At 45.6% G+C, this 26,406-nt stretch overlaps 1 protein-coding gene across 4 annotated transcripts in view; it reads left to right on the top strand.

The window, feature by feature from the left end:
- DPF3 (double PHD fingers 3) overlaps positions 1-26,406 on the top strand; it is a 275,967-nt gene that overhangs the window by 231,685 nt on the left and 17,876 nt on the right. Inside the window, exon 10 of one of the 4 annotated variants that reach the window (XR_013396429.1) lies at positions 915-2,709. The exons of the other annotated variants lie outside the window; for them this stretch is intronic. The gene's annotated coding sequence lies outside the window, so the exon portion shown is untranslated. Of the gene's footprint in view, positions 1-914; positions 2,710-26,406 lie in introns of those variants that run through there. 4 annotated transcript variants of the gene reach the window in all.

Below are 26,406 nucleotides of genomic sequence, written 5' to 3'. Positions count from 1 at the left end.
CTCCACCCTCCCTCATGGCTCAGCTTAATGTGATCTGGTCACTGTTGGGATACCCATCTCTGCCTTCAGAAACTGCTTCCGGGGTGAAATGTGATAGTACTTGGTTTTATTGCTCACTCCTTTGTGTCAACTACTCCGTTCCAAAGACCAAAATGACAGATTTCATTTCAGCTAGAAGCAAAAGCTACGCGTGGCTATGCAGGCAAAAGGGCCCACCTTGTGTGAACCACCACCAGGTTCCAAGGCTGACAAAGAGATCACTGGGCTAGTGGAGGACTGGAACAGGTCTCTTGGTTGGGGTCTCTCTCCGAGTAATTCTGACACACTTGAATCACTTGGGGCAGGGTTGGAGCTGAGCGTGTGTGCTTGTGCAGGAAGCAGTGTCCTTTTGGGCTTAGGCCAAATGAGGCATCTGATGGGGTTTTCTGTGGCTGCATTGGTTCTATACCATAGAACTATTCATTTCTACTTGGATAACAGGGAGAGAGATGATATCATAAAGGTCCTTTCTGGGGTGTTTTAACTGTGAAAAGATTCAGTTTGTTTGGTTTCCAAGTGGAAGGGAATTTTTTTTTTTTCTAATACCCAGTTCTGCCTGCTACACCACCTGGGAATGGAAAATCCAGCTGTGTTCTCTCTGCCTCTTGCTCAGTAGCAACTGACCTGCCTCATTCCTGGCTGATCTTGTGCTGCTGAAGTTCAAGGCGCTGGACACACTACCCCGATTTTTGTTGCACCTGGCCTAGCCTCATTAACTTGGCAATTAGTTGGTGGTTTTCTTTCTTTCTTCTTCTGTTTTTTTTTTTTTTTAATTCATTTCATTTCTGTCACCCCTTAATTTTAATCTTTCTGTTTTAGGTAGTTGTTCCATGCTGTTGTTTTTGTTTTATCTTTCATTGCCTTTCCCTCTGCAGTCAACACTATGACCTGGGGACTCCAACATCCTTCAAGCAAGCCATTTCCGAAGAAGGTGAAAAGAAGCCAGGATGATTGGCACCTCCTCCTCCTCCTCCTCTTCTTCCTCTTCCCTTACCCAGCCCCCTCCTGTGCGTGTGTTTCAGACAACACAGGAGCCAGCACAGGAGTGGAAAATCCTGCAGCGCAACTCAGCTCAGCCCACAGAAGCCTCGGGAATGGCCTCAGTTTGTGCAATAAGAAGATTTTTTTTTTCTTTTTAAAATTCTTCATTATATTTTCTTTGATTGTCTGTGAGAAAGTACCCAGGTCAGCCTGGAATTGCTCTACAGTAGAAATAACTGAACACAAACAAACTGATGGAAAAAAAGAGTTAACTATTTTATTTATTTCAATATTTAAAAGGAAAAAAGTGCTGACATTGCACAGTATTTTTGTTTAAAGTACCTCCTACTTCAAAAGTTAAACGCAATTTTGTGAAGACGTGAAATCATGAGTACTTAATGTAAAATAAAAGACTGCATATTAACTCTAAAGAAAAACACCCCACATTTTTAATAAGAAAATAAAGATCAACTCTGCTCTCTCAGGCTTTTAAAAAAGCCATTCATGTATGTGCTTTAGGTATTTTTATTTCTGCGAGTTGGATGTGGTAAGTGAGGAGTGATCAGTGTTTTTTTTTTTTTTTCCTCCTTCAAAAGTCTATTGAAAGTGTTGGTGATGTTACATGATTGTGTGTTAAGACTTGACTGAAATAACTTAGCCACAAATCAGCAGTTTTCCCTACCCTCACTGCCCCCTCACCCCAGGCAAGCCCCTTTTATCTGAATGTCAGAAGCAGCCTGCCTCCTGGTTATCATGTCTGATGAGGTCTAGCTCGGAAAGGACTTCCATCTAGTGATGGAATATATCCCCTCAAGTTCAAAAGATTCGAACACAGAGAGCTTTGTTTAAAATAATGCAGCAAAAAAAAAAAAAAAAAAAAAGCAAAAATAAAAGCATCAGCTGAGATGATATTAGTTCAGTCACCTAACAACTCCTAGAAGAGATGAGCAAAGGGAACCATTTGCTGAGCTGGCTTCTGGGGCCTGAGCTTCCAGAGCTGTCCCTAAGGGCTAGGAAGGTCGACCTGAAGGATGAGAACCTCAATTCTGTTGCTGGTTGGGGCCAAGGAAGAAGGCGAGTGTTCTGACATGGCCCTTTCTGGCCGAGCTAGCGGAAGTGGGCATTTTGGCCGGTGGGATGTATCTCGGCGTTGTGTCTGGGGCCCAGCAAAGGTGCAGGGCTGACTGGCTGAACCACTGGGTTCTACCTGCAGGCTCCCCACTGCACTGGGCTTTCACACAGCCATGCTCTTGGATCTCCCTCCCTTGTAAGTAGAGTCACAATAACACACGAACAGTCTAAGGCTGAGTATTCTGGTCAGCAGAGGTCCTTGAGTCACAGTGTTACTGAAATGGTTCTGAGCCTGAGAATCTCTTCGGCCTCTGAAAGGGCAGGGCAGGTGGGCACGGACTTCCTGCCAGTTCTTTCAGGTTTCCCGTTCAAAGCCAGTCCTGTTGGTGGAGGGGATCACCGAGAGTGTCTGTATCATTTTGTGGCCCTTTTCTGTGACGTTTTCTGGTAGAAAATGTCCCTTGTCAAAATGCTAATAATTATCATAATAATCTGCTTTCCAACCAACTCCCACAAGTGACAACTTGTGTAGAATTGTGATAAAGGTTTGCATAATGTAGGGTTTGTACCAAGTGTGTGTAAGTTTCTGTTAAATAAAATCTGTTTCCAATGCTTCTATAGCATCTCTGTAAAATTTGCTTGACCAACCAAGCTCATCCTGCGTGAGTTCACTTTCACACCGTCATGCGGCAGGGACTCCTGAGATAATTCTTCCTACTTGCATGCCAAGTTTTGTTGAACCTTGTTGTTTTATTTACACGCATGGTCTAGAACAGCAGTTGCCACTGGCTTGGCTGACAGATGGTGGCCTGGAAAGCGAACAATGCCCAGGGTTGGTGCCAGTGTTCGTTCTCTGAGCCCAGGGTTGCTGTCACCCACTCCCCCATCACCATCACCGTCACCGTCACCATCACCATCACCATCATCACCCTCTCCATAGCCAAAATGGATTGATTGAAAGCCTGATTATGTGAACCGACTTAGTATACCTATCTAAGGTTGCTGTCACACCTGTGCCAAGAATAGAAGTTTTGCACAAAAATGCAAGATTTAGTGTGTGCTTAGAATAGGTGGGAGGTTAAGGTTTTCATCGCCTGAAAGGTGCTGTTTGTGTAGCCTCCCAAGCTGCCGGTTGGTGCAGCTGTAAGCTGGAACCCCTGGGGTAGGCTTTCCTTGTGTGTGAAGATGGGCCCTCTTATCTGATGGGTCCTCTAAGTCAGACAGAACCAGGTGAGCATGTCAGGCCAGGTCTTGACCTTTGAGCATTGCTGGCCCCCAGTGGGGCCAAGTGGAGATGAACACGACACTGTAATGCTGCTGCTAGTGTACTCCATCTTTCTTTAGACTGAGTATCACGTTATGACTCGCATTATGGACTTTGTAAGTTTTCCTAGCAGTAAAAAGAAAGCCCCACATCAATATGGTGCCCTCCTTAGGGTTTTTTTTCCCTTTTTATTGTGATGAAATATGCATTACATAAAATTTGCCTTTCTAACCACTTTTAAGATACAGTTCTGTGGCATTAAGTACGTTTACATTGTTGTGCAACCATCACCACCATCCATCTCTAGGATTTTTTCATCTTCTCTAACAGAAACTCTGTACCCTTTAAACACATACTCCCCATTCCCTCCTCTGCAGCTCCTGACACCCACCATTCTACTTTCTGTCCCTCTGAAGTTGACTCCTCTAAGTACCTCGTGTAAATGGAATCATACAGCATTTGTCCTTTTGTCACGGACTTATTTCATTTAGTGTAATATCTTCAAGGATCATTTACGTAGATATGTCAAACGTTCCTTACTTTTGAAGGCTAAATAGTATTTCATTGTATGTATAAACCACATTTAGCTTATCCATGTATCTTTTGATGAACATGAAGTAAAAATGAAGTTTCACATATTTATTACACACCACCCACTTCCTGTAAGTGACTCAAAATTTGAGACATTAGGTTCAATTCAGAAGTCACCTAAGGGATCAAATATCTTCTTCCATGGCAAGCGATTGCACCCTCTAATTTACTCCCTAGAAAAGAGGACCTTGATTGAGGGGCCAGTGCTTCCTACCTAGAGTGTGTCTTTCCTCATGACTCAGACTTTTTTGCAGATAATATCTTTGGGCTGCTTACAGGGATGAGAGGTCTGGCATGAAGTTGTACTCTCACTGTAAATAACTAAGGATAGAGGAGATCCAGGATGATCAAATGTCCATAATGGTGGGCCATGAGGACAGGGACTGACTTTTTCAAGTGTCTGATAATGGGTTGTTGGCCAAAAATGATGTGCTTTCTGTCTATAGATGGTCACTGACCAAGAGGGAGGGCAAAAGTACACACATGGACCAGAGAATGAAAAAGAGAGAAAGAAATCATGTTCCTCATCCACTTGGAAACATGTAGTTACCACAGATGGTTAGCTCTGGGGTTGAAAATCAGATGCCGACAGAGCAGGTATCTTTGGTGAGCAAAGCAGGGTAGGTGTGACAAAAATGACAATGCCAGAGAGATGTGGAACAGCCCTTGAGGCTCAGTCTCAGGTCACAGGGAGACAACAGGAGTGGTAGGGAGTGTCTCGAGCCGGGAAACACCTGTGCTTCCAATGGGGCAGCTGCGACTCAACTCAGGGGATGCAGCCTGCAGGAGGTTGGCCCAGGGTTCCCAGCTCTTCTGGTTTTTCAAGGGAGGTCACAATTTAAACATTTTGAGGAGATCTCCCCATTTTTCAGTGTTGGTGATAAATGAAAACTGAAGATCAGCTTTGAGTGCCCTAACTGAACATGACCATGTGCCTACCAGGCACACTTAGATGGCTTTGGGGCAGCTTTTCCCAAGGGCTTCCAGTCTGGGTAAGGTGGAAGTTGAGGTTGGAATACCTTGTCCAGATTCTGATAACAGTGGATCTTTGTCTGAATCTATGGCTGCCTCTAGCAGTATCCTGATTTAGGATTGTTATGTGGTGGGAATGGGTCGGTCCCTGGATGGAGTTAGGTCATTATTCAGGTTCCTCGGTCGGTCTCTGGATGGAGTTAGGTCATTATTCAGCACATGTTAGGGGTGATTTAGGGTATGGTTCCACCAGAAAACATTCCCCCATCCGTTTCCTTTTCCTCTGCATGTCCATGGAAGACCTTCTCTTTAGAACTCTGGATAGAGTTGTACAGTTTAGAGATTTTTTAAAAATTCAGTTTATTCTTATTGATGATCACTTGTCTATTACATCACTTTCCTTTTACCCTTCTTTTCTAAGAAACTCAAATCACTCCAGGTAACTAGAACCATATTTGAGTTTTATTATATCCCTAAATCAGCAATTTCAGAACTTCCTTTCATTAAAAAAAATCCTTCCAGAATTTTAATTTAAATTAATTTTGAAGTATTTTATATATAGATTTTTTACAAATTTTTTAATTAAAATTTTTGTGGGTACATAGTTAATGTAGATATTTACGGGGTACATGAGATGTTTCAATACAGTCATGCGATGTGAACATAAGCACTCATGGAGGATGGGGTATCCAGCCCCTCAAGCATTTATCCCTTAAGTTATGAACAATCTGATTACACTCTTTACGTTATTTTAAAATATACAATTAAGCTACCACTGACTACAGTCACCCTAGTGTGCCATCAAATAGTATTTTATGTTTTATATGCATCTTATTTCAGAGTATACTTTGTAAGAGAGTTAGGCTGGCTTTTCAGTATGCAAACACTACTCGCTGGGGTCACTGTTGTTTTCTGGTTTTGTTTTCTTTTGTTGGGTTGGAGAGGAGGTTATTGTGAATAAGCAGTTTATTTGCCTTGTCATTTATAATGGGGATCAGCAAATTTCTCCTGTAACACACCAGATAGTAAGTATTTAAGGCTTTGTAAGGCAGACATCTGTCACAACTACTCAGCTCTGGGTGAAGCATGAAAACAGCTGTAGAGGATACGTACAGGAATGGGTGTGGCTGCATTCCAATAAAACTTTATTTACAAAAATAAGCAGTTGGTCAGATTTGGCCCACGAGACATAGCTTGCTGATCCCTAATTTAGAAATAGAGAGTATTGCACTGCTCAGTTGGGGGTGGTGGGGGTAAGGGGGCATTTTCTAGGCTTCAGGACTAAGGAAAGAGAATTTCACATTACCAGGTGAAAGGCTACGGATGCATTTCATGATCAGTACTGTAAGCTGTTTCATGGCCAAATGCAAAAAATGTTTCACAGCCAGAAAAATCTCACCACAGATTTGGAAAGCTCTCTACTAGTTTTTCTAGTTTTGGTACAGAGTCCAAACTGCAGTAGTGCAATGTTTACCAGAAGTGTCTATGAATAATCCAGCCGTGCATAACAGTGACTCTGTGTTATGGACATCATGACTAAGATCATTCATCTCTAGCAACTTGGGTCTTATGAGTTAAGTGAACATAGACGATAGAGTTTCATCTGTAGGAGACAAATGATAGGGGACATTGAGTGGGGACCAAGTTGGGGGATGTGGAGTTGTTGCCGTTAGAGCAATGGTCTCTTTGTGGTGAGCACAGATGTTTTAATGGCTGTGGCTCCTTAAAGTGGTTAATTATGGGATGTTGAGGATGTCGCTGAGATATATTTCTTCCTAAGTACTTGGATTCTTCATATTCAGAATCACATTTTCCCAACTTCTTACTTCACCTTCCAAAACAGCCAATAAGATAACATGTTCTTCCTTGGATGGTGAAGATTACTGATATCAGACCTCCTACTGAATTGAAACCTTCTTACTAGTTGCACATGGAATGGTCCTTAAGGGTGGTCGATGAGCTAGTCACGATAGGTGGTAGTAGTCAAGCTAAGTTTATTGAAGAGATGCTCTTTAGCCATTCTTAGTGGATACTCCACTGTGCTGAGAGGGCCAGTGACTTTCAGACCTCAGGATAGCTTTCAGTGGGGTTTATTGCTAAGTTCCGCCAGTTACCTCTAAGTTTCCTGAAAACGGGCAGTGTTTGGGATAAGCATGTTAAATATCTGCTTCATTTTCTCCAGGCTGTACTCTGTGATCACATATGAAGTCACCCAGAAGTTAGTTTTCAGGCGTAGACCAGGAGGAGAAAGAGTCTTCAGACTAAAAGTTAGAAAATGCTATGCTTTGTATATTACTAAACATGGTGTGAACAACACACATCTTTTGGTTACCTGATCTTTCTTTGCACCAGACGAGGAACTACTGTTTTGAGAGGTGATAACAGTGGTCATGAATGGTTTAGCATTAAACTGCTTGACCGGATTATGTTGATTTTATTGTTGGCCATCACCTGGCAAGGCACAATTATAGCTGAGCTAGATCTAGAAGTCGTAGTGGAACACAAGCTGGAGGAGTATTGTGTTGTTTATTTTTAATAAAGCACGATAACCAGGCTGTGTTAAACTGGGGATGATGTGGAAGGTCTGGTAAGCAGTGCTCCAGCTCTGTTTAACATTTGACACCACTGTGTTTGAATTAGCTGAAAAAGACTGTGGAAAATCCAAAACGTGCAGAAAAGCGTATTAACAATATGAATTTAACAGGATGAATAATAAGCCCTTTAAGGAAAGGTTTGTGGATTTGGGGTTGTTTAACTTGGGGAAAAGAATTAGGGGTCACTTAATAGCTGTTATTATGTGTATCACTGAGATACAGGCACTGACCAGTTACATTTGGTCTCCAGGGGGCACAGGAGAAACGCCCTGGTGCCTAAAACAAATAGACAAGCAGTTCTTTTGACACGAAGCATTTTAGACTGTTGAGGCTGATAGGGAACTCACTGAGAGCCAAGCGTCTCTCTTGCATAGAGTTGGGGGCATGGGCTAGATGGCCTCTTGGGGTCCCCATCTAGCTCTGCAATGTTTTGCATTATAGCTGGATGACCTGGAAGAGTTGGTGCCTAACTCACCACCAGGGAGTGGGGAGACGTGGAGAAGCTTAGTTTCACAGATATGTGTTATGGTCACTAACTAAAATTACATTTCTAGGCTTGTTTCTATTCATACTGAAGCAATGTCTCAAGCCTTTTGTTGACTTCCATTGTTTTGGTGGCATGAGCCACCAGCTGAAAAGTGAATGCAGTGGCAAGAGACATTTTCCTGCGGAGAAATGCCAAGTATATGAAAAAGAAACAGCGAGAAGACACTGTAAGGACAGTAAGGCCAAAAGGCCACCAGGTGAAAATGGTTCTGCTGAAACTCCATTTGAATTCCACTCCAGTTTTCATCTCATTGGACACCACCACATCCAACATCATCCTTGGTGCATGGATTTCATAATTGCTCATAGGACTTGAATATTATTCTCAGCATGATTTTGGTTGAATGACCTCACTAATATTTATGGTTGTCTACTATGTTCTCTCCAATCTGGGCAGGAAAGGTCTTATTAGAAGATGAATTTACTTATATATACAATTATATTTATATACGTTACATATATAGATAAATGACAAAAATTCTGCTTGGGAAAAGAAGGGATCGGCATTCTTTCTAAATAATTTTGAAAAGAACTCCTTCAGAAAAATTTTGCTCTGTGTTTGATTTAAAGAAGTAGCAAGGATTGTACCACATTTAGCATGTGAAGTGAACTTTCTGCGGACCATAAATATAACGGAGTTTGGGGATGGACATAACTTGTGTAAGAAAGAATGAAGTATGAATTGCCAGCATGAACATTTGTGCTGAAACTTCTGCTTGGCTGAGTGATGGGCACAGAGAGAATGGCGGTTTGTAATCCTGAAAACTTCTTTAGTTACAATAGATTGTTTTACTCTCCATAGATCTCAACTTTTTGTCCATAATTGAAAAATAGATCAATGTGTTTTGACCACGTGCTGCTACTTTGTATAATGACCCTCCAGTTACTGGTTTGCTTTATACTACTGATAAATGAATCATTGACCAAATGTCTTATGTTGCAATAATGCACTAGGTTCTGCAAGACATAAAAGACAAGCAAAGGGGAACTAGAATAACCTTTTGGGGGATACTTTCTATGCATTAGTTACTGAGTCTAGGCTTTTTATAGATATTAACTTGTTAAAGCCATATAACAGCTCTTTATTAAGATTACAATTCCTATTTTACAGAGATGGAAACTGAGGCTCAGGGAGGTTGAGTTGACAAAGGCAGCAGTGATCGCTGGTGAAGTCTGATTTTTCTGGTCAAGGATTTTTCTGGCTCTAAAGCCTTCCCCACTGTGTAAGATACCTTTCCTGTTCTGGAGGAAGTGAAACAGGTGGTTAGCATGTTATTCAAGACAAGACCATTTATAATTAAGTGCCAACTTGGTACAAAATGAGAGTGCCAGGTAGGCTCAGGAAAGGGACCAGTGCAGGTTGGGGTAGTGGGGGAAGTATAGAAAGAGGCACAGAGTTGGGGTAGACAAAGAGAAGGAAGACCACTGACAGCAAGAGTGGGAAATACCTGAGCAAAAGCTTAGAGGTGTGAATGGGCCCAGGAGGCTTGGAGCCCGAGCAGAGATGAGTGTGAATGGAGTGGAAGAAGGATCCTGGCTTGTCGGGGGGAGTCAAAGGCATGTTACTAACATCCACACTGTGGTGGGGCTTGATTCACTAGGGCATTAGGGCACAGTAGGAAGGAGGAGGCCGGCCACGAGCTCTTGAGCAGGACGCATGTGATGTGTAGGATGACTACGTGAAGACAGCTGAAATGGGCATGCTAAGGAGTTTGGGTTTGTTACCTTTCCCCACCAGTTACTTCTGATCCTGTCGTGGTTGTAGGATCCTAGACCTCGTGGGGGAAAAGAAGTGATCAGCACTCCTTCTAGATGTAGATGTAGATGTCGTAACAGAACCCCAGTTTCTCCCGTCTTCTGGGTGATACTTACCCAACTGTTAAAATCTTCAAAGCGCTGAGTGTCAATTCCATGGGCATTTCCCACCAGTGATCATTCTGAAACCAGAGAAACTGTGATGACACTACCTGCTGAGTGGTGATGCATTTGGGAGGAGTGTGGGATATCCTGAGAGGCTGACTGGCTCCAGAAAGCTTTGTGTCTGAGAGGCCAATTTAACTTTGGGATCAAAATCTATGATTGTTCTCCTAGACAAGTTGGAAAAGGGTTTATCTGAAAAAGCACTCTCTGTCTAGACTGATAGGTCACCGAATGTGATGCAAGGAAAAGACAGGAAACCAGGCTGAGATGCTGGCCATGAAGCTCCTTGGGGTCTAACCCTCGGCTGATTTACTTCTTGGAGGACCTGAGAAGAGCTGAGCTTGCAGCCCTTAGTGCTGGCTTCCATTTCCGTCACCGATTCTCTTCGCTCTTCACCTCACCTTGTCAGTAGGCTCCTCGCTGGCCCCTGAGGCCGAAAGAGGTGCAGCCATGTGTGAGGAGTGTGCACTGTGAGTCAGGGAATCTGAGCCATCTACTCCATGAAGGCCCAGAGTGGCAGGCCCTCCCTGACATGCTGAATAATCACCAGGGCACTCTCAATGTAATCTTCCTAGCAGCCTTGTCAGAAGTTATTGTCCCACTTAGCAGATGAGTAGACCAACTCGGAAGGGTTAAGTGACTCGGGCCAAAGCTATGCAGAAGCGATAGAGCCAGACTAGACTCCGGGTGTTCCTTCTGATGTTCACATTAGTGCATGTGCCATTGCATGTTACTCCCAATAATGTTCAGTGACAATTGTCTTGCTTACGCCCGGCTGAAAGTGGCAGAGCACTGGACTAAAGAGGTTGTTTGACAGCATGGAATTGAAACCCACAACAGAAGAATATGCATCCTCCTCCCGAGGAAAGGAAAAACAATTGGACGTGAGCCTCCACATTGACCTCTCTTCCCACCCTACCCACCCCTGCATCATGTATACAGCACCTGGGCCTTGTACAGCGTGGTCTCACCCAACCCTTGCAAACTCCCTCTGTTCATCTGCCTTCAGATTGTAATGCTTATGTCGGTCTGGTGCAGCCTGCATTCTGGGGCTCACTGTGCATTCAGTGCAGTGGGGCAATGTTCTGTTTTATGCAGCCACCCATGTTACCTACATACTGGTTTGAAATTTCATGGTGTGCTCTGCAATAAATACCCCAGGCCTGCCTCTGAGGGCCATAGTAGGGCTATTGCAGGCAGTCCTCTGAGTTGATTTTGCCCAGCAGAGGTTGAGAAGTTGGGCTCTAAAGGAAGTCTCTGTCTGCTAAATGGCCCAGGGAGCGAGACCTTGCCTCCCTGCTTTGCCTGCCTTAATTTCAGGAAACTCTCTGCAGCTTCCGCCGCCTCCCCCCCTGCAACTCCCCTCTGCCGGCACCATCCTTCTGGTCTCTGCTGTGCTCATCACAGCTCATTCTGGCTGCAAGCCTCATTTGCGGAAAGAGTGCTCCAGGACTCCCAAAATGGGAGGAGGGAAATGAAGGACATTTGGCCAAATGAGTCAGCCCACCACCACCAGTGAGTCATGGGGACCACCCCTCTCCAAGCCCGGGGAGCTTTGTGGGGAAGGGCCCTCTGTCTTGTTCAGGGCTCACTGTGAAAGACTTTCCCCGTGGGCTTTACCTTTGGAGCAGGTGGTGCTGGCTTTTATTCTGAGAGAAAGGGAACCAGGCTCACTGAGTGTCAATTCCAGGTTACCCCAGGGTCTCTAGCCTCATTGTCCCATATGTGACAATCCTGTGCAGTAGGGGGTGTTCCCATTTTATAGCTGGAGAACTGAGGTTGAGAAAGTTTAAGTAACTTGCCCAGGATCAGGAAAATGCGCATGTGTGTAACAGAGTCGTGCCAGCCCCAGGGAGAACCCATCCTGGCTGTGAGTCCTGTTGCCGTTGGCTGGTCAGTGACGTGGGGTTATGCCAGTGTGCAAACGAGCCTGGGCTTCCCAGCAAGGGCAAGCTGGGTGGTTGCAAAGAGCCAGCTGCTCTGGCCAGCCTGCCTCACGCTGGGCAGCTGTGTGGGACCTTACCACGTGGCTGGCTGTGAGACTGTAAGGAGGGGAGCAAAAAACCCCTCAGCCCCAGGCAGGACGCTTTTCCTCTCCCCAGATTTCTTTGCGTCTTGTTACCCCATTTTAAGGCCACAGACATCGTTTGGTTGTACTGCTTCAAAGGAAATTCTGTCTCCATCTTTGTAAATAACGAATGCAACCTGGTGTTAGTCAGATGGTCTTGAAAGTTCCCAGATGCCATTTTGGTGAGAATGTGACATTTAAAAAATTACTTTCTTCTTCCATCCCCCCTGTCTTCCTGCCTTACCTTCATTGCCCAAACACAGGTGCACTTCTTAGAGAGGCTCCCTTTCTGTGAAAGCCTTTGGAGCTGTCCCTTTTGGAAACTTCTCCCTCCTAAGAGGCTGGGAAAAAGAGAGCTGGGTGCAGTGCAGACAGTGCCCAGGAATATTTTGGCCCTGGCTTCTGATGTGCATTCATCCTTCCGGAAGGCAGGGTCAGGGAGGGGTCAGTCGCTGGCTGAGGCCCCAGGGGCTCTTGTTTGCTGTGGTGGCTGAACAGGAAGAAGGAGCAGCCCCGGAGCACGACGCCAAGATTCCAGACCCCCTGCCCGCCCCCATCCTGGGCCACCTCCCTCAGGGGCCAGGGCCATGCTGCAGAAAGACTTAGGAGACCTGGTTACAGTTCCAGCTCTGCCGCCACGTCTTCCTGTAGACTGAACAAGTCACTTTAGCTCTTAGAGGCTTGGTTTCCTTCTGTGTCTAAAGAAGGGGTTGGCCTTGGTGGTCTCCAAGATTCACTCTGGTTCTGACAGTGTCTGACTTGATCAAGTGAGGAACCTGCGATAGTGCTATCCTCTTTAAGAAAGTTGTTGGCATTTTAACTGGGGATTTTTGGAAGGGTGATTTTTAAGCCACTGGAGCAACATCAGTTGTGGAAGTTTCAGGCACTATTCCCGGGTGTCTGTGGAGGAGAGATGGCATTTTGTATACCTCCCACCCACACACGCTGATCCTGTCTTGGAGGGAGATGCCTCCCTTGTCCTCTTAGCTCTCCCATACCTGTGATTCCCTCTGATCCCCTAGCTCCATCCACCTTTTACTTTGAAGAGGCAGATGGAGAGGCAGCATGGTTAGAATTAGAGCGGGCATCTGTGTGGATCCAGGGCACCTATGGGGTGTGCACCTACAGAGAGCCACTGATCATAGCATTAGCTGGACCCACTCCAGATGAGGCTGTGTTGGCCACAGGTGGTGCCCTATCCTCAGTTGTTGGGTGCAGAGAAGAGACCTTAGAGCTTGTCTGACAGAGGAGGAAACAGACAGCAGAGAGCCATCGCCAAGATCTCCTGGCCCCAGGGCTGTGCTGGCCCGAGTCTCTGGACTCCTAGCTGAGTGGCGTGTTCTCTCCCTAGCGGGGCTCCCTTCTTCAGCTGATCCCTTTATCCAGTCTCTGTTTCTCCCCTTTCATTTCAGGGAGCTGATTAACTTCTTTGTCTTTCCAGCCTTTCCAGATCCTTGCCTTTAACTCTGTTGGGGCGGGGTTTGGAAGTGGCCTTGACCTGGTTTTGCCCTGAGGTCATTCAGGGAGTGCCTTTAATCCCAGATCTTAGATTAGCTACCACAGCTGGGATGAGCAGTCCCCCCTCATCCCCAGGCCACGCTCTGGGTCCTCATGTTTCCATCAAGGGCAGCCTGGAGCATGGATGGGGCGGGAGAGTTGTGGAGAGGAAAGCAGGTGGGCAGGTGTCTATTGCCACAGCCCTCTGGCATGGGAGGCCACCAGATGGTCAGAGCCTAGTGCTCTCTGGAGTCTGCTCATCAGCCCCTCGGCCTCCCGTGTCTGGGGGAGGGTCTTTCCCAGTGTTTGTTTCCTGTGGCCGAGCGGTGTAGTGGTTACTTGCATGGATGTTGGTTGGAATAAGATACGGGTTTTCATCCCGTCTCTGCCAGCAGTTGGCTTGGTTGCCTTGTGTAAATTACTTAGCTGTTCTGAGCTTCAGCTTCTTTGTCTATAAAATGGAGACAATAATACCTGAGTTACAGATTGTTTTAAGAGGTAAATAAGAAAGTGTGTTCAAAGTGCCTAGCACACAGGAAGCGCCTCATTAAGTTGAAGCAATAGTAATAATAAATTAATAGCCCCCCAGGGATGAGTCAGACAATTGAGTTTCTGCATCTTTTAAACAATTTGGCCAGAATTCTGGTCGAACTCCTTAATGAGCAAGAACCAAAATCTCTTTTCTGAGTTCTTATTCTTTTACCCATTCCTTCCAGCTCCCTTCTTTGTCTCCTGTCTTCCTTGTCTCCTTCCTTCCTCTTCTCACTTTGTTGCTTCTCTCTGTCCTCACTTTTCTGGAACCTGTGATGACCTCTTTTCTTTGCTTATTCATGATCCAAAGTGCATCCTGGCAGTTCCTAAAACTGGTGCCATGCAACTAATTTTCTGCTTGCTATGAGTTCCACCTCCTGCCTCCATGAAGACTCTACAGCCCCCCAGCTGAAGGCTCCCCTCCTGGCTGGCAGGGTACTCATCACCCCTTGGGATGAGGATTTTTCCACAAAATCCTTTCCCAACTTAGGTCTTTTTAACTTTCTATTCTTTGGGTTCCCAACCACCATGACAAGTAGATATATGAGTCTGGAGTTCAGAAAGAGGTTCCTGCTGGAGATATAAATTGGGAATAACAAGCATATAGAAGACATTGAGGGGAAGCGAGTCCACATAAAAGGAAGAACTGGGAGAAAGGGAGAAGAGGAGGATTCAGCAAAGACGACCAAGAAGGGGCAGCCAGTGAGATGGGAGGAGAGTCAAGCGAGTGTGTGGAGAGGGGAGAGTGTGGAAAGGAGGGGCATGGAGAGAATTGGTCCTTTCCAGTTGTGCTAAGAGAAGAAGGAGCAGAGAAACTGGACACTCAACAGAGCACCTGATCGGGAAGGATCTCTTTGGAAGACAGGAGCTTTTATGGCTTGTTTCTATGCTGGCTGAAGGGTCTGCTAGAGACAGAGAGACATTGACAATGCAAGAGGGAATAACAGCAGGAGCAAAATTCTCAGGGTGAGAGGTAGGGATCCTGGCACAAGTGGGAGACTGGCTTTGGGTTAGGAGCTGAGACCGTTCATTCCTGGTAATAGGAGGGAGACAAGCGCAGGGATACAGAGGCAGGGAGCTGGGTGGGTGTGGCATGGAGAAGATGCGATAGTTTTATTCTTTTTTTTTTTTGAGACAGAGTCTCTGTCACCCAGGCTGGAGTGTGCAGTGGCGTGATCTCGGCTCACTGCAACCTCTGCCTCCCGGGTTCAAGCAATCCTCTCACCTCAGCCTCCCGAGTAGCTGGGATTACAGGCATGCACAACCACACCTGGCGAATTTTGTATTTTTAGTGGAGACAGGGTTTCACCATGTTGGACAAGCTGGTCTTGAACTCCTGACCTCAAGTGATCTGCCTGCCTTGACCTCTCAAAATGCTGGGATTACAGGCATGAGCCTCCGCGCCCAGCACAAGAGTTTTATTCTGATTGCTTATGTGTTTTTCAACTAAATAAGGAGAGTGTGAGGATGGGGTGTAAGATATGGGAGATTTGCCAGGATAGAGAGAGATGGGAGAATAATTTGACTAGGGAAATATGGGGACAATGCCAAGATCTGTGGTCACCATTGGAACCACGACTGCTCAGCACACTGGTGTGTTTTCCTGTGCTTGGTATAGGCCAAAAGTAGGTGAAGAGCTGGTCTTAACCGGAAGTTGAGTAAGTAGGAAAAAGGGGTAGAGGGGTAAGCAGACACGTGCAAGGCTGGATGTGGAGTCTAAGATGGGTGCATGAGCAGTGACGATGTGAGAGGAGATATGGTGAAAAGTGTTACTGTCCATGGACTGGAGCTCCTGGCGAGATTAAATAATTGATAGTGTCTGCCTCACTGCCCTCAATAAGTTAAGACCAATCTTGCTACTGCTAGCCATCTCCTCGTGACTTTTGGCTCAGGTATATTCCTCTTAAAATAGTTGAATAGACACTAAACTAGAAAATGGTCAAAAGTAATGCTTGTTCTAGGACTGTTGACTCCATTCATCATTTAACAAGTGCAATCTAATTAGGTTGCAAAGATACTCAAATCTTCATAGTGAAACAATGGAAACCGTGTCTTAAATCTATCCTAAATCTTTCCTACTACTCCAGTTGAATCAGTCCTACTGATTATACTGGAATGGGCATTTGTGTTTGTTTTTAACCCTACAAAGGAAATAGCCTAAATGCTTTGTCTTCTAAAAGGTCTTATCTTGGGGAGAGAGTGTTTGGTGCCTGTCTGAAGTTGCTGAGAGAAGCTAAGACCTCCTGTTTATGCAGGAGACCCACAGGTCTCTGGCAAGCAGAATTGCTATCGGGAAGACAGCTTGTGCCTGGATACTGGCCAGTATGGATTGATGTCCTTTGCATGCAACAATCACAGGCCTGTCTGAAACACTTATGGGTATGTTGACAGTGGGCTATGAGGGTGAAAGAAATACAGAATTTCTGGGAATGGGCATAGAGGTTTAGTGGTGCCAAAACAAAGCAGAAGAATGGTAAACCTTGGCCTTTTGTTCTTTTAAAGTTTTCCAGCCTAACAAAGCAGTACTACATAGCCCATGGTCTTGATCCTCATAATAGAAGAAGGATGAGGTGGGCAGGAAAGGCTTTCAAGCCCTCATTGAGCAAGGCTGACTCAGGATGAGAGTGGTGGGAAGACTTGGCCGTGGTTCCACACGCTGCATTATAGAGCAGCTTGTTGATGTGCAAGAGCTCCCAGGAGACGCTGGCAGCAGAGGGTCTCCAAGTGTGTCCAGGGCCATCTGCATCTGAGCCCCCTCAGGGCACTAGCTAAACAGGCAGATTCCTACCCACACCAGGGCAGGGGAATTAGAGGCTTGGGGGCCTGAGAATGTGCATGTTTAAAACATCTTTCCTGGTAATTCTTCTGAACTCTGAAGTTTGAGAGCAGCTGGTTGACCAAAATGGCATTACTGTGGCTTGGAGAAATGAGAAGACCAGTGATGGACATTTTCACTCTGAGGTCCTTGTTCTCCAAAAGAAAAATTCCCCATCGAGGCAAGGAGGACAAAAGAGATGGATGCCTGGGATATGTGTTTGAAGGAAGGGGGCGGAGAAAGGTCTTCAGGGAGATTGAGAGGCCTGGGTAAGCAGTAGGCATTAGGGGCTAAGAATTTAAACAAGGGAATCTGATTTATGAGCAGCCTCCATGGGGCCTCATCCACCAGCAAAATCAGACTTGTTTTACTGGTTCCAGCCTTGGAGTCCTGCCCCTGACAGTGGCCAAAGGGCTTCTACCTAAGGTTGTGGGCGTCCTTCCGGATGCACTTTGTAAAGGCAGTGCACTGGCGATGCTGAGGGCACTCACTGGGCTTGGAGTAAGGTGGACTCCACTTAGTGGCTGCAGAGCTGTAAGCAGGTTCCCCATCCTCCCAGGACTTTGGTTTTCTTATCTGCATTAGAGGGTAGAGAAGGCATCACAGAAATGAGGTATTTTGGATAAGACTTGGAGGATGAATAGAAGTTCCTAGGACAGGTAAAAGGTGGAAGTAGTAGTTTATTATTCTTTTATTCATATCTGCGTGGATACATTCACTCCTTTGATGAGAATTTTTTTGGTGGAAAGGAGGGGAGGGAAGTCAGTGTGGAGAGAGTGAAGATTGAGTTGGTGTCCCAGAAAGGGACTGAATTTAGAGAAGTGCATCTCAAAACACTCTGTGCATCCGAATCACTGGGGATCTTGTTAAAACTGCAGTCCCTAGGTCAGATCTGGGGTGAGTATTTCTAACAAGCTCCCAGGGGATGCTCATGCAAGTGGTCCGTGGGCCCACTTTTGTGTAGCCAGAGTGTAGACAACCTGTTTGACAGGTTTGGTCATGAATGGGAGTTGAGAGATAGTGAGAGACTTTTGTGTACAAAAGTGCAAGTGCAAAAAGAACAGTGGTTTTTTTTTTGGCAGGGGTCGGGGGGTGGGAGGCGGTGGGGGATGGGGGGTGAGTAGCCTGGGGGGTTGGGGGGGTTGGATGTGGCAAATACTTTTCTGTGGTGTGGTGGAGTTGGGGTCCATGGTGGGAAAAGAAGAGGAATCTAAAAGAGGCAGCTGTGGCCAGACAGCAAAGAGGCTTGCAATGATAAGAAGCTTACTTCATGCTGCAGGCAATGAAAGACAGAGGAATTACTTAAGGAGGAACAGGTTGACACTTTCTAGCTGGTGGAGTAGAAAAAATATTCACCATCATTAAAAAATCCCTTCTTACCGGCCTGGGCAGCATAGAGAGACCCCATCTTTATATAAAATTTAAAAATTAGCCAGGCAAGGTGGCATGTGCCTGTAGTCCCAGCTACTGGGGGAGGCAGATGGGGGGGCATGGATGCTGAGGAGGGAGGATTGCTTGAGCCAAGGAGGTGGCGGATGCAGTGAACCAAGATTGCACCACTGCACTCTAGTCTAGCCTGGGTGACAGAGTGAGACCCTATCTCTGAAAAAAAAAAAATCCCTTCTTAACATCTCTATTCTCTTTGAAGACAGAAGTATGTGACTGTAGCAATGCTGTGAGTCCAATCACAAAACATGGCCACCATTTGGTTTGGGTCAAGCAGGACCAGAAAAGATAGAGTTTCTACCTCATGGAAAGGAAAACAGAAGTTATATATTTGACCAGTGACCTGTTTAAGATGTGAGTCCTTAATTCTCACATGAAACTTTTAACCTATTCAGCTTAATAGCTCCTAACTCAGGGATAGCAAGTCGGTTTCTTCTTGTGTGCAAACTCTAGACTGGTGACAGCCACTTGGAGTGCTGTGCTGAAAGGATCATAAGGTCTTTTCCGTGCAGATTGGAAGACAATGTTGAATTGATTAGTAATGTCTGCCATGGGTATGGGATAGAATAGTGGTATATGTGTCACATATTTAGCTATCCCTGAAAGGAGGTCAGATTTCTGGTGATGTATGCCTAATTCTCTCACATCCAATGCTCAGGTGAACCAGAGCCATTTTAGAGATGGTTGGTGCTTTCATTTCTCTGATTATGGAATGGAGTTTGTCACTGCTTATCCAGAAGGGCCTCATGAATCTTTGAACACTTGTGAGGCTCTTGTCTACCCTTACAAAGTACCAGGAAAGGCCCTCCTGCTGCACTACTTTAATATTGATAGGTGTTTTTGTACTGAATAGACCAAATAGACTATATGTCTTAGGGCATCATTTCTATTAAACCTGAAGACAGATGCTGGTAACTGGAAATAGACATTGATTTGCTTTCTCTTGTACTATTCCAACTTTCTAATTTCTCCAGAGGAAAAAAAGAAAGCCCATGTAAAAATTATCCCCTCTAGCTTTCTAAGTAAGCAGTGAGATCAATTCTCATTCAGGAATTTGTTGGATAAATATTTGTTTGATTGTCAGGAAAAGTGGATTAATCTTAGATGAAAATTTGGCTGATGGAAACGGATCTATCAGTTGGGTTTAGTGATCACAGATACAGGAGTGCAGACCTGGTGCTGCCTGGATGTTGGGGCTTGGAAGCAAATGCAGAGGTAATACGACGCCAGATGGTGCCGGGTTTTGATGTACTCCCATGGAGCTCCAAGGATGTTTCTCCCGTATGCAGTGTTGGCTCAGCGCGATTGCTGTTTCTTCTTTTTGAGAGTGTTGAAGGACATCAGGTGCCTCCAGGGCTCAAGAAACCTGGGTGAGAGACTTCAGGGAAAGCTGGTTGTCACCATCATCATCGTCATTTTGCATTCTCCTGCCACTGCAATTTGGAAAGTGAATTCATGACTTGGGGAAATCGGGAGGTGGAGAATGAAAGGGGGAAAAGGATTAAAAGGAGCCAGTGAGCCTTCGTTGGGGTCTCCAGTGGGGGTGGGGCTGTGGGTGTCTCGATTGTAGTACAGTCTGGTAATGGCAAAAAGGGGATCCTTCCTGTGTGCTCTTTTGTTCCTTTCCTAGACAAGGTGAGTGGGGAACACTCCTGTCCTTTCTTGACTGACAGTGTAATGGAGGTGTGGCGTGAAATTGGCTTTGGATGCCAGCTGTCTTTTGTACTCCTCTCAGAGGCTTCACAGGGAAAGCTGCTGACAGGCGGTCACTCGGGGGAGCCCTAGGGAGGACCTGGACACCCGGCTCCAAGTGGGAATAGCTGGCATGGCAAGTCTGAGTGGGACTGTGAGGTGGCGGGGGGCATGACCCCTCCTCACTCCAGCCACGGGCTGAGGAGCTGTGACCAATGAAGTCGAGCACCTCTGTTGAGACTCTCAGGAGCTGAAGCCCAGTAATGCCACCATAGGCTGCTGACCTACTTCCTGCAGCCTCCAGGCCCTTTTGTGTGGGCTGGACTGGCTCACTCCTAAGCAATTCTTCCCCAGGGTTTTCCAGGATTAGTCACTGCCAGATGGTGAGGACTCAGTGCCCTGCCTCATATAAGCAAGTCTGGCTTCTTGAGGGATTTCGCTAGAGGCATGGAGCGTTGAGGCCCAAAGGGGCCTGAGGGGACAGCTAGTTCACCCTTATGTGGTGCAAACTGAGGAAACTGAGGCACGGAGAGAGTCAGTGGCACATTTCATCATGCCTTGGCAAACTTCTTCTGCATGCAAGGAGAAAATGTTGCTATATTTCGCAGCTTAAACAATGAACTGAAATGCCATTGGGTTGCCACTTTTGGGTAGGCCATTCTAGGACGTGGTGTAGTGAGAGACCAAAGGATTAGAATGTGAAGACATGGATGTTCCACTTGCTCGGGCTCCACTACTTGCTGGCTGCCTGAGCCATTCTGAGCCTCAACTTCTTCATTTGTAAATCAGGAATGTTCCTATCTGTCCTGCCCACCTCACAGGATCCCCGTGGGGAATCAAAACAAAATAAGTGAATAGAAAGGTGCTTCTTTGGAAATGTTGTAAGGATCATTAAAGTATCCAAACATAGCTTTCTTTAGGTCAAAATACTGGTTGCAGGTTCTTCCTCTGCTCATGTCAGTTTGGCCATATTTCTAGGAAGCCTCTGACTTTCTAACACTGGGGTTGTGTTCTGGGGAACCTAAAGGGGAGGCTTGCTGAAGGTGAGAGAGGCTCAGGCAGGTGGAAGGAAGGCAAAGCAGGGTGAGGGTGAGACGGGGGCATGGAGGGCAAGGCCTGAAGGGGAAGACGGCAGGCTCTTTGGTGCAGCGAGTCTCCTCGGGCCACGCCGTGGAAACAAGTTGGACCCAGGAAACCGAAGGCAGATGCACTCACCTTGCTGTAATTGCAGAGGGGCCACACCTGTTCACATTGCCACTGAAATTATCTTTGTTCCTACTATTAGCTCTTTTAAAGGAGACTCATTGAAAAAAAATAACAGCATGGAAGAGATAAATGATCTAAAATCCCAAACCTTGCTGCTCTCCTTCATTGTCCAGACCAGTGCTGGGCCTCACCGTGGCTGGGAGTACAACGCAGACACTGCCTAAGCAGGAGTTCTGTCAAATGTCTGGTGTTCAGCCAAACCCCTTACTGTTCCTCCTTTGCCATTGTATTAGTTAGCTATTGCTGTGTAACAAATTATCCCCCAACTTGGCAGCTTAAAACTGCAAACATTTGTTATCTCATAGCTTCTGAGGGTTGGGAACCTGCGAATGGCTTGGGTGGGTGGTGTGTCACAGGGTGTCCTGTGAGGCTGCAGTCCAGATGTTGGCCAAGGCTGCAGGCATCTCAAGGCTCCACCAGGGCTGAAAGAGTCACTTCCAAGCTCACTGTCATGTTGCCAGTAGGCCTCAGGTCCTCATGAGCTGCTGTGCTGACAGCCTCAGTTCTTTGCTGGCTGAACAGAGGCTTCCCTCAGCTCCTTGCCATGTGGGCCTTTCCATGAGGCAGCTCACAACACAATAGCTGGCTTCCTCCAGAGTGAGTGATCGGAGACAGACAGACAGACAGAGACATAGAGACAGAGCACACAATCAAAACAGAAATCACAGTGCCTTTTATAACTTAGTCTCCAAAACTGCATTTTGCATAACTGCCAAAACTCCAAAACCTCCTCTTTACTGTGTTTGTTAAAAGCAAGTCATTGAATCCAGTCTACATTCAAGAAGAGGGAAATAGCCTCCACCTCTTGAAAAGAGGAGGACCAAAGACTTTGTAGGCATTTTTACAAAGCACCACAACCACCATTGCTGCCTGCCACCATTTCCGTCCTCGCCTCACCATTCTGTCTGGCTCCCAGTGCTGCTCCTCCTACCTTTGGCCCCAACTTCCCTCCTGGAGAATTTTCATGACTGCCACTTGACCAGACTCCGGGGCTGTGGGAGAAGCCTCCATCAGGACCTGACCCAGCCTTGTGGGCAAAGCTCAGTCACCTAGGACTGAAGAGCTTCAATCCAAGGTCAGCAAGAAAGGCACGGCTTCCAGTGGGATATGATTCATCTCCGGGGGAAGCACAGAAACTGAGGCTGGCAGGGCCTAGCTTTGGCCCCAGAATCTACATCAGAAAATGATTCCTGCTATGAATGAATGGAGTTAGATAAAGACAGCATTCCTGAGATCATTGCGCACGGTGCTTCCAAGCTGGAGAGTGCCGGGCAAAGCCTGCGGCAGAAGCAGCATTTTGTGAGGTCATCTGTGTGTAAGTTCTTGCCTCTGCACTGTTGAAGCCATCAGTGATTTGGAGAGGCGTGAGGGCCCACTACTACTAATGACTGTGTTAGTTGTCATCACCACTGGCTCACCCAGGGCAACACGTTCTCTTTGGTTCTTATCTTCATCTGTCGCTTGATGGTGGTGCCACCCTTCCTCTTTCTTGGATGTCATGAAGTGCCTCTCTCTAGATCCTTCTCCCTTTCTGACCACATTGTCTCCAGCTTTCCCAGGGAACTCTCTTCTTGGTGCTCTTTAATGCTTTCAATTCCAATGGTTACTCTTCCCTCTACCCCTAACTAGGTCCTTTTTATGTTGTGCTCTGTGGTCTCTTCCTGAACGTCTCACCAATTTCCCAGGCTTCATCCACTACCCAAACCTGATGATTTCTAAATTTATATCTCTAGCCTGGTCCTGTCTCCTGAACATAGACACACATTTTCACACTGATTCCTGGGCATCTTCATCTGCACAATTAATGGAATGTGGCCAGTTTGAATCCATTGTTATATTCTGCAAGTCGCATCTCTGCTAACAGTTTTATCATCTACTCTGTGGCCCAACCTAGGGATCTTTGTGCCATTTTTTACTTCTCCCTCTTCCTCACACATATATTCCAGCAGGTATCATGTCCTGTTGACCAATTCTACCTCTCAAATATTTCCTACTTTCATCCCCACAATTATTAGATCTGCCCTGGACTAATGCCCCTCATTACAGTGTAAGCTCGAGAAGGGTAGAATTTTGTCTTTTTTGCATTGGTCAGCACCTATCAGAGCACCTGGCACATTGCAAGTACTCAATACGAACTCATTGAATAGATGGATTTAGCGACTGGTCCCCCTTCCCCAGGCATCTCCAACACATCTTACTTCTGCCCTATCACCAGACTCATCTTTCTAAAGTATGGGTACAAGCACATCAGATTTTTGCTTAAAAACCTCCGAGGAGTCCCCACTGTTTACAGAATTAAATTCTGATCCTTATGCCTACATAAGAGGCTCTTCATAATCTTTCCTCATACCTTTCTAGCATCATCTCCTGCAATTCCTCTTTTCCCTGCTCTCCTTGAGCTACTCTGCTTTGCCCGAGTGGACCACATACCTTACATTTTCTGCTGTTCCCTTTCCCTGTAATGCTGTTTCCTTTTTTTTTTTTTTTTTTTTTAACTTAGAAAACTCCTATTTATCCTTTAAGGCCCACCTTGAAAGCTACCTCCTCTCAGTGGCTTTCCCCGAGCCTCTCCAGCATTATTTATTGCTTCCTCATCTCTAAGAACTTCATTCATTCTCCTATTATGGCTCTTATCACATTGTATTACAGTCATTTAAAAGAGTCTCTCTCTCTATATATAATAGTTATCTGCATAACAAATTACTCCAAAACTCAGCAGCTTAAAACAACAAACACTTATTATCCCATGGTTTCTGTTGGTCAGGAATCTATGTGTGGTTTATCTGGGTGCCTCTGGCCCAAGGCCTCCCATGAGGTTGCAGTCAAGTTGTCAGCTGGGGCTGTGGTCTCATCTGAAGGCTCACTTGGGAGAGAATTCAATTCCAAGCCCACACATGTGGGTTCTGGCAGGATTCAGTTCCTCTTGGGCTGCTGCACTGAGGTCTTCCTTCATATGTTGCCACATGGACCTGTCTGTAGCGCATCTCACAATATAGCAGCTGGCTTCCCTTAGACCAAGTAAGTGAGAAAGCATAAGAGAGGATGCAGAAGATGAAAGTTGCAGTCTTTTTATAACCTAATATTATAAGTTACATCCTATCACTTCTGCCATATTCTACTAGTTCGAGGCAAGTCATTTAGTGCAGCCCACACTCAAGGGGGGAGAATGACACAAGGGTATGGTGTCTTTCATTGGTGGCCATGCCAGAGACTGCCTAGCACACCTACCAAACTGAGCTCCTCAAGGCAGGAGTTGTGTCTCATTCCTCTCTGAAACTTCAGCACCTTGTACAGTTCCTGGCAATGAACTGGTGCTCAGTGAATTTGGCCAAATTAAGTGGAATTATTTTTCTACAAGAATCTGATCACAATTGGGTAGATTGCAAAGTCCACGAGAACCCTGAAAATTAGACTAAAATGATTTAGAAACGTAAAACAAAGTGTCTAAGTGTCATGAGTATGTCAGTCCTCTACGTCTAGGTACTTCTATGATTTCTTCCCAGGCTCACATAGAAAAGGATAGGAAAGCAGGAAAATATATTTTTTCCTTTTGATTTAACACAACTCTGTGGAATATTTTTAGGGAGAAAAAATGAGAATGCTGCTTCAAAGGTCCTCAGGCAATTAAAGAACTTAGACCACTCATTAATTCATCTTCTAATTCATGGATGATCAGCAGTTGGAGGATCATGGGGAATCAAGTGTTGACTAATCACTGCTGTTTTCCACCAGCTATCCATCAATTACAGACATAACGAAATTCTCCTGGATGTACTCAGGACAGTAGGAAGTACAGGGATTACAGGGTCTCCAATCTAAGCAATGGTTTCTTTTTCAGGCTCATTTTCCTAAAGAAAACACAGAGCCTTTAGCCAGGGCCCATGGTTGGATGTTCCTGAGGTCCAGAGAGGTCTGGAATGCACAGCCAACGTCAGGGTTTTGCATCTAAAATCGATGTCGGGCTCTGAACAATGATTCAGCCTGGCCTTCACACACTGTTATGGGGCAAGAATCACTTTGGGCAGCTGGTTGCCTGCAATCTACAATTCCAGAGAAGCATTTAAAAGGAAAGTCATCCTGAGTTGCTCATACTGATGACCCTCTTCTCTTAGTCACTTCCTGCCTGGCAATATCTGCTGCTGTCACACAGCAGCTCAACCTAGCTCAACCCAGATCTCATATTCCTCATCAATGGAACCTTACCCAAGGCCTCTGTCTACCTTCCGTTTATGACAGCTCATCTGTATAGGACCAATTTATTGCATGGGGGTGGGTGGTATGGTTGATGAAAAGTCCTTTAGATTTCTAGATTTCTTTTGCTTTCTGTCTTGACCATCTTTTGTTGTGTTGACATTGGACTCAGACTGGGCTGGTCAATATGAGAAAGTTGACATGAATTCTAGAAGGACTTACTGGCTATTTTAATTTCTTTCTTAGTTTTTTTTTTTTTTCTTTTTTAACTTCGAGTTTTAGCTGGCAAACTTTAGAAGGCTTGTTTATCCTACTAAGCAGATGGGCAATTGGGGATCAGTAGTATCTCTAAAAATACCATTTGTGGGTGGCATAGACAAAGCCACAGCTACATGGATAGCAGATTCTAATGCTTTAACTTAATATATTGAAAAACGAATGCCCAGAGAAGTCAAGTGACTTGTCCAAAGGACTCAGGTGCTGTAATATATCTCAAAGTGCGGCAGTTGTAACTTGAGGGCAGGGGTGAATTTTCTCACTGCTATATCCCCAGTACCTAGAAGAGTGCCTGCCATATTTATATATTCAACAAATACTGTCAAAGGAATGAATAAATGAATAAATTATTTTTTTATCCTCAGCTGCAGTGACTAATTAGGGGCTTTGGGGTCATTACTATGACTCTCAACATATTCCTAGTGCTGTGCATTGGCCCCAAGTTGAGTCGAGTAAGTTGTATAAATCCAGGTCAAGGATTCCTTATCCCATTATTTCACTTTAAGAAGACTAACCATGATGCATGCCCTCAGGCTTATAGACAGGTGTAGATCTACTTCCTGGGGACTCTACCTTGGACCACACTTGACCACAAAAACTTGGGGAATTTCTGGGACCATTTGAGAATGGCACCATGAGCCCTTCG

The sequence above is a fragment of the Macaca mulatta genome, chromosome 7 (genome assembly GCF_049350105.2).
Source record: "Macaca mulatta isolate MMU2019108-1 chromosome 7, T2T-MMU8v2.0, whole genome shotgun sequence".
NCBI lineage: Eukaryota > Metazoa > Chordata > Mammalia > Primates > Cercopithecidae > Macaca > Macaca mulatta.
This window is presented reverse-complemented; position numbering and strand designations above follow the sequence as displayed.